The sequence below is a fragment of the Carassius auratus genome, chromosome 34 (assembly GCF_003368295.1).
Source record: "Carassius auratus strain Wakin chromosome 34, ASM336829v1, whole genome shotgun sequence".
Taxonomy (NCBI): Eukaryota; Metazoa; Chordata; class Actinopteri; order Cypriniformes; family Cyprinidae; genus Carassius; species Carassius auratus.
Window position 1 is genome coordinate 27192118 of NC_039276.1, and position 5387 is coordinate 27197504.

At 40.5% G+C, this 5387-nt stretch overlaps 1 non-coding gene across 1 annotated transcript; it reads left to right on the top strand.

Moving 5' to 3' along the window:
- Positions 1-5159: 5159 nt before the first annotated feature.
- Positions 5160-5232, top strand: trnak-cuu (transfer RNA lysine (anticodon CUU)). Its single transcript has one exon. It is a non-coding gene; the product is annotated as a tRNA-Lys (tRNA).
- The last annotated feature ends 155 nt before the right edge of the window (positions 5233-5387 follow it).

The window sequence follows — 5387 nt, forward strand, 5'->3', positions numbered from 1 at the left end:
AGGATAAAACTGAAGCTCAATGGCCAAAATGACTCATTTTTGTTAACAAAATGCTCTAACACTCACAAAAGATTAAAAACATGCAACATAAGGAAATATTTCCATCAAACACCACAACTTGGTCAAATTAATGTATTCTTTCAATCAATCATTACACAATGGACAACAAAATACAAAATGCAGCCATCAATATGAAATTATACTTTACAAACTCACATGGATACTGGAAAAAAAAGCTACCAAAGGAAACTTATGGGTGGAAATACCTTTAAAAAAATAAAAATAAAGAAAGATATATACATTTTATCTTTCACATTTAGTCCATTCGTTCTTGACGATTATGCCACAGGTTCTCATCAACATCGCATTGAATGTTTTCCCTTGCAATGCACCGAGGGAAAAACCTCCTTGCATGGCATATCCATCCCTGGCAGTCCTCTGCACCTATTGCCAGGCAACCAGCATTCATTGCCTCCAGGAGGGGCATCTGCTCATATGGCCGATGATCATACACCTTCCATCTCCAAGCAGAGAATGTCAAAATTGACATTACTGTATGACAGTCACATTAATGGGATTGATAAAACATCTGCATTGCTGTAGACACAGTTTTTTCTGCTAACAGGGCAATACAGTAAAGCTGAAATACACAGTGGTATACATTACAGTAACACTGTGAATTACCTGTTCTCATTCCGAAAAAGCCTGACAATAGATGCCACAGTGCTCCGACTCAGAATGGGCTGGACCCTTTGTCCAGCCTGTCTAAAGGACAAGCCATGATTGATGACATTGTCAATAATTGTTGCCCGAATTTCATTTGAAACTTGAGCTAGATTTTGTCCTCTTGCTCCTGCAGCTCCTCCACCACGCATACAAACTCCTCTTCCTCGGGCCCCTCTGCCATGGCCTCTTACTCTCCTTCCGTGCCTAGGGCCTCTTTGATCCATGCTTGCAAATAGCAACACAGAGGTGGCATCTTTTATAGATGGATGAGGACTGATTGCTGATTGAAGAGTTGTGCAAATGAGTTTCACACAGGTGCGTAGAGATTTATAATTATGCAAGTAGTTTCTATCAGCTGTGAACAGATTTTTTTCTTTTGTTCAACACAGTGAATCCAATAGAGTTTGGGGCCTTTCAATGAGATCTGTGGTAACTGTTTTGAAAAGGGGTGTGAAAAATGTGTGAAACAAATGAAAAAGTGTTAAAACATTTGCAAGAGAAGACTTCTGCTGTGCTAATAATGTGACGATGAAGATCAAACGGATCCCAGTTTCATTTAGTGTGTCTTAGCAAATGAGAAAAACTGTAATAGTATTTGACCTTCGATCATCTCAGTCTGTAAAGATGAGCTCTCAGGAGAGACGGAGCGGTGCCATCTTCCTCTTTTTGTCCTTCAAGGCAGCTTGAAGTAAGCTTGTGTTACTGAAGTAACCAATAACATTGATACAAGTTTTTCATGTTAGTGTGCAACAGTTGTTGCGGGTAATTGTTGTCATTCATTAGCACAAGATTTATGAATTGTATGAATGTAAAAGATTTACACAGTTTGGTTTCACCTATATGGTATAAATAAAGGAATTTCATCATCATCATCATCATCATCATCATCTCTCTCTCTCTCTCTCTCTCTCAGAGGTCGATGGATCGAAACCGTTCTCTACTAAAACTTTTTGACTTCTATACACTCCTGAGTCCCCAAAAAAGTGTCAAGAACCACAGGCTGGTCATGAAAAGTTTGGTATTTTAAAGGAGATATGAATATAATGGAGAATTAAAGGGCAACTTAACAACTGCATTAAAGCCCCAGTGGCCCAATGGATAAGGTACTTGTCTCTAAACCAGGGATTGTGGGTCCAAGTACCATCTGGGGGTGATTACAGCAGAGTAGCTCAGCGGAAGCGTGCTGGGCCCATAACCCAGAGGTTGATGCATTGAAACCATCCTCTGCTAAGTCTTTTTAATCTCAATCTTATTCAAGAGGCTTTTACAATACACACAAGCAGTTAACTTCTAGACACTCCTGAGGCACTGGCCTCCTAAGCCAGAGATTGTAGGTTTGAGTCCCATCTGGGGTGATTGCAGTGGAAGTGTGCAGAGGTCTATGGCCAAATGGATAAAGCACTGGCCTCCTAAGCCAGGAAGTGTTGGTACGAGTCCCAACTGGGGTGATTACAGCAGAGTGGTGCAGTGGATGCGTGCTGGGCCCATAATCCAGATGTCGATGCATCAAAACCATCCTCTGCTAAGTCTTTATAAATCTCAATCTTATTCAGCAGGCCTTTACAATACACACAAAGAGTTAACTTATAGACACTCCTGAGGCACTGCCCTCCTAAATCATGGATTGTAGGTTTGAGTCCCATGTGGGGTGATTGCAGTGGAAGTGTGCAGAGGTCTATGGCCTAATGGATAAAGCACTGGCCTCCTAAGCCAGGACGTGTGGGTTCGAGTCCCAACTGGGGTGATTACAGCAGAGTGATGCAGTGGATGCGTGCTGGGCCCATAACCCAGAGGTAGATGGATCAAAACCATCCTCTGCTATGACCTTTTAACTTCTAGACACTCCTGAGTCCCTAAAAATGGACAACAACCACAGTAGGGGTGTGCCGGTACCGAACGGTTCCTGGGCAAATTCCAAATGGAAGTGATCATCCCTATCCTATCCTCTTTGAGTGGGGACTTTGGAGTTGTGTTGTCACTATACATTATTGTTTCGATACTGATACCTAGTCAAGAATTTCGATTTAGATACTTTTTCGATACTTTTCCTGAAAAGGGAAAATACACTCTCAAATATCATTGATGTGCTTTATTTTAAAACTGGGACAACATTCTAATCATATAACATACTAATAAATGAACATATGAACAGCAGATATATTAAACATTTGAACAAAATATGCAATATAAAAATATTAAAAATAAAATAGATCAGTGACATTCAAGGTAAAGAAAGAATACAGTTTAGCAGCATTATCTCAGTTATCATAAGAAACATAAGACTAATAAATGTAACTTGATTCTGAACTTTGAATAAAAATTTGAACAGCGATTATTTTAAACAATGTTTCTGAACTCAGAAGATTAAATGTCAAAAGATAAATAATATAAATTTAAACAATGGCATTGAAGTAAAAATAAAAGATCTCAGAAAACTCAACCAGTGTCCTTTAATGAGCGTCATCTTTAGTGAGCGTCATCTTTTTCTACAAGTCGTGGACCGGCGGCCACAGTATCACTTGTGCTCGCACATGCAGCCTAGTGATGTGCGGGTCGGGTTTTTTTCCAACCCATGGGTCCCGCTTTTTTATGAAATTATTTGGCCTGTCCCAGCCCGCAAATAAAGTAACATTTCTTTACCCACCCCGACCAGCGCATCAAGGGACATCACGGAAGATACGTTGCTACTAGACTAGTCTTGTTCACTGAAGTTCCCATAGACAGTAAAAGTTCCTCCCTCCATTAGCAGCGCATGCGCAGCTCGTGAACAGCTCTGTGAACTGTTTCATCCTGTCAAAGAGTTACTCAAGGTGTGACGGAGCATGTGATTTGTTGAATGTAGTGAACGAATCCGCCCTTCACTGAACTAGATCGAGAGATTTTCTCATTCGTGAATGAGCTGAATGATCTGATACATCTCGTTTATGAATGAAATGAGTGAGCCAAGCATGTAAATCTTGATCAGCAATCAGGAGATACAAAGCGCAGTTATAGGTGCTGTGCAGATACGCTTTTTTCGTTTTCATATTTAGCATACAGAACATAACTCCACGTTTACCCTTACGAAAAATAACCATGGTTTTATTGTAGCAAAACTGTAGTAACCCATGGTTTTTTGGCGTGTTGACTACCATTTGAATAACCACAGATTTGCTACAAAAAACATGGTTAAACTATGGTTAATTTAGCAAAACCATGGTTAATTTGTGGTTACCATGGTTTAACTATAGTAACCATGGTTTTTTGGTTTTATTTGTAGTAAAACCATAGTCAATTTTCATAAGGGTAATCCCCGATTAATGTGAATATTATATATGAACTGTCTGACCAAAAAATGTAAATGTTAATTATGCAAGAAAACCTCGTGCTTTGTTCATCTGAACAACTTATTTAAACTATTTAATGCGATTATGCACACATTTTAGTAAAGTCAAATCAGTTTTGTAAAGCCACTAATGAAGACATCTCGCTGTAGTTCTTTTTTTCTGCTTGTGTGAAAAGAAAACACAGACGTCCATAGGGAGGCACTGGAAGCGTGCGTTGCACACACCAACATAAAATATGTCTCTTACAAATCTGGAACGCAGTCATTCTTTGAAGTATCGATACCAATATATTTAGGTATCGTGACGTTTTTAATTTCGGAGAATCGCGATACTTTTGAAGTATCAGTGCACCGTGCAACACTACTTTGGAGTGAATAGGGCATGTGTTGCCATTAAGTAGTCATTAGGAATCCGATTTGCAAAAGGAGCGACATAATTTACTCATTATCTTCAGCTGGCATGCCGGCATAAGACACTGGCCTCCTAAACTAGGGATTGTGGGTTTGAGTCAAATCTGAGGTGCAAGCGTGCTGGGCCCATAACCCAGAGGTTGATGGGTTGAAACCAACCTCTGCTAAGACCTTTTAACTTCTAGACACTTCTGAGTCCCTAAAAAAGGGCAACAACCACAGGCTGGTCGTGAAAAGCTGAGGCCACTTTGACCTCTCATAATAGTGATTCATCTAGAAGACTCTTTGTGTATATTGTAAAGGCCTAAGTCTTTATAGATCTCAATCTTATTTACGAGGCCTTTACAATACACACAAAGAGTTAACTTCTAGACACTCCTGAGGCACTGGCCTCCTAAGACAGAGATTGTGGTTTCGAGTCCGGTCAAGGTTGATTACAGCAGAGTGGCGCAGTGGAAGAGTGCTGGGCCCATAACCCAGAGGTAGATGGATCGAAACCATCCTCTGCTATGACCTTTTAACTTCTAAACACTCTTGAGTCCCTAAAAAGGAACAAAAGCCACAAGCTGGTCGTGAAAAGCTGAGGCCAATTTGACCTCTAATAATATTCAGTCATCTAGAAGACTCTTTGTGTGCATTGTAAAGGCCTCCTGAATAAGATTGAGATATAAAAGGGCAAGTTAGCATCTGTTTTCAAGCCCCAGTGGCCTAATGGATAAGGCACTGGCCTCTTAAGCCAGGGATTGTGGGATTGAGTCCCATCTGGGGTGAATAAAGCAGAGTGGAGCAGCGGAAGCGTGTGTAACCCAGAGGTTGAAGGATCGAAACTATCCTCTGCTAAGCCTTTTTGAAACTCAGGATGCCTTTACAATACACACAAAGAGTTAACTTCTAGACACTCCTGAGGCACTGGCCTCCTAAGCCA